This window comes from Halichoerus grypus, chromosome 5 (genome assembly GCF_964656455.1).
Source record: "Halichoerus grypus chromosome 5, mHalGry1.hap1.1, whole genome shotgun sequence".
Classification (NCBI taxonomy): Eukaryota; Metazoa; Chordata; class Mammalia; order Carnivora; family Phocidae; genus Halichoerus; species Halichoerus grypus.
The window spans coordinates 11,056,661-11,059,559 of NC_135716.1; the positions used below are offsets into that span (position 1 = coordinate 11,056,661).

Genomic DNA, 2,899 nt, shown 5'->3' on the forward strand with positions numbered 1-2,899 from the left:
GCACAGACTCCCAGGTTTGTCGAGTGAATGGTGAGGTCATAGATCTTTCCTCTGGCACCTGACACATGGAAAGGGCTTGCAGTGGTTGGATGGTGGCCCCGCAAAAGACACAGGTGCCTGGAATGTAGGAATATGGCATTATTGGGGAAAAGAGTTATTGCAAATGTAATTAAGGATTTCAAGGTGAGATCATCCCGGATTAGGGTGGGCCCTAAAACCAATGTCAGGTATCCTTCTAAGAAAAGAGAAAGGCAGGAGATACACAGAGGAGAAAACCCCGAGAAATCAGAGGCAAAGATTGAAGTGATGCAGCCCCAAGCCACGGAACGCGTGGAGCCCCCGGCCAACGCAAGGAAGATTCTCCCTTAGAACCCCTGGAGGGAACTTGGTTCTGCCAACTTCTTGATTTCAGGCTTCTGCCTCTAAAACGGTGAGAGAATGCATTTCTATTGTTTTAAGTCACCAACTTTGGGGGAATTGGTCACAGCAACTTTAGGAAAAAAATAAAGGGCGTAATAAATGTACACGATTGCTATTATCTGTTGCTTCTCTTTGCCCTACTTTGCTTTGTTGCCCACAGAAGGAGGGCAAGCTTCTGTGAGGTGCCTGAGCTGGGTCACAAAGGAAAAAACCCACGTGCAGGAAGGTAGGTCGCAGCTTCGGTCCTGCCCCTGGCCCCTCCTGCTGGGCAGGACTCCTTCCTCTGGCTGCCTTTGTGCCAGGGCCCCGAGGCTGGCAGTGCCCCCCCCGCCCCACGCCCAGACAAGAGATTCCAAATCGCAGCATGAAGGGAATAATTGTCAGCGAGATCCCAGATTGTTTTGTCACATACATTTTGCAATATGACAAGTAGGCGTCCAAAATATGCTCCAGGAGGGGGGAGCAAGACATTTTCCAAAAGCCTACTTGGCAGCCCGAGTCACTGTGCTGAATCAAGTGCCCATCTCGTTCTTGGCTTCGCTCCTCCTACTGTGTGATGCTGTGTCACTCAGGAGGGGGAGTGCCAACCGAGCGCCACCAGGGGGAAAAAAAAGCCAGCTCCCAGCGGGGTTGGAAGCATCAGCTTGACGCTATTGACTGCTTTGGGATTTTTCTAGATGACGTCATAATAATAGCTCTCTTCCTATGACCCTAAAAATAACAAGCATCGATAGCCATTAGGTACAGCCCCTTGCAAAAGGCGCTGCGCTGAGACATTTATGTGCGTGATCCCTTTTTATCTTCTCCGTAATTGTATGAGGTGGGAATTATTATTATCTCTCTTTTTCAGAGCAGCAAACTGAGGAAGAAGGAAGTTCAAAGCAATTTGCCCACGATTCCATTTCTAGGACGCGGTAGAGGTAAGCTTCTAGCTCTCTGTAAAGCTGGAGGTGTGAGTGCTGAACAGCCACTTTGTATCATGTTCTACAGGTGGGTGGAATCCGGATCCTGGGTCCCTCACCCCCACAGAGAGAGACTGCTTGTGTGTAGAGCAGACTCCCTCAGACTGGCGACTCCAGGTAGGAGGTGAATGGGTACAGCCGTTCAAATGTGGAAAACTTACGTAGCTTAAACAGAATTCTTTAAGGAGGGCAGATCAAGTTTTCTCCCTCTGCCGTCTCTTCTGGAGCCCAGCATGGACAGATGCTAAAGTAAGAGAAAGTCTTTGGTCATGCGACTCGGGCCCAGGAAGTAGACTGACATTCTTTTAGCACAATGTGGTATAGGAGAAATGTTTGCAATAGGTTAGTCTTGGTAATTGAAAGATTTAATGGAGGACAGATTATTTCAAGAGTCTCTTCCCTACCCTTTCTACTCATAAAACCTCACTATGGATTGTCTACCCCACATTCATTTCTGTCCTCTTGCTTCCTAACCAAACTCAGGCATTGTTCTATCTCTCCAACATTAGACTAAGTGGCCATCTACCTCACGCCCAGCTCCAGGGATGGGCTCGATGACTAAGAGTTATCCTGCTCTCTCTGCCGGTGATTGGTTCCGGGATACTCCCAATTCTTTCCAAGGAAACATGAGAAGTCCTCTGGAGTGAGTGGTGGCTTGGTGGCTTCTGGGGAAAATGTCTTTGCTTCAAGGAAAGAGCCACAGGCGGGAAAAAAAAAGAGAGATCCCTTCTTCCTCTAGATCTTGTCCTATCTGGAGAGGATGCTCGGAACTACTGCCACCATCTTGTCACCAGCTTGAGAAAGAATCCAACTGATGATGGCACAGCAGACAGAAAGAGAGAAACTCTTCCTGGATGCCATTGTTGAATGGCTAATTCAACCAGCTTTGGGCCCGCCCTGCCCCTGGCATTCCTGATATGTGAGATAATCAATTCCCTATTGTTTAAACCAGCTTGAGTCAGGGGTTTTTTTCTGCCACCAAAAGCATCCTGACTAATACAGAACTCAAAGCAGACTTTCCTCCCCCTCCTCCTCCACCCAGCAGCTGAACTGAATGCCACTGAGAATTGCCAACAACCCATTCCAGAGGCTGCACACAAGAGGAGGAGGGATTTGGGGGGTGGGGGTGGTGGTGGTGGTGATGGAATACAAGAGTTTTAAAGGACTGAGGAGTTGCGGGGAATGGGGACAAAGAACAAAGGAGCAAGGGAAAGGACCCCTCTGTGCCATCAGAGTGGGGTAGAAACATGGTAGAAACATGTGCTCAGGAGTCTATGACTAAGGTTCCATACCCACGGGCAAGGTGAATACACTAAAGCTGCCCCTACTAAATCTCCACTCAAAACGTGTTGGACCATAATGTTGGAGCCCAGAGCAAAGAGCTGACCGAATACTCTCCATGGATTTATATGGTCCTTCCCTGGTAACCATTAACCATCCTTTAGGAGGCCAAATTAGCCTTTCTTCCATAAAATACAGTGTACTGCTGGAATTAGAGATTGTTGGCCCCAGTAGTC

At 48.5% G+C, this 2,899-nt stretch overlaps 1 long non-coding RNA gene across 1 annotated transcript; it reads left to right on the forward strand.

Moving 5' to 3' along the window:
* Positions 1–1,045: 1,045 nt before the first annotated feature.
* Positions 1,046–2,487, forward strand: LOC118519740 (uncharacterized). Its single transcript, XR_013447469.1, has 3 exons — positions 1,046–1,161; positions 1,271–1,340; positions 1,892–2,487. It is a non-coding gene; the product is annotated as an uncharacterized LOC118519740 (long non-coding RNA).
* The last annotated feature ends 412 nt before the right edge of the window (positions 2,488–2,899 follow it).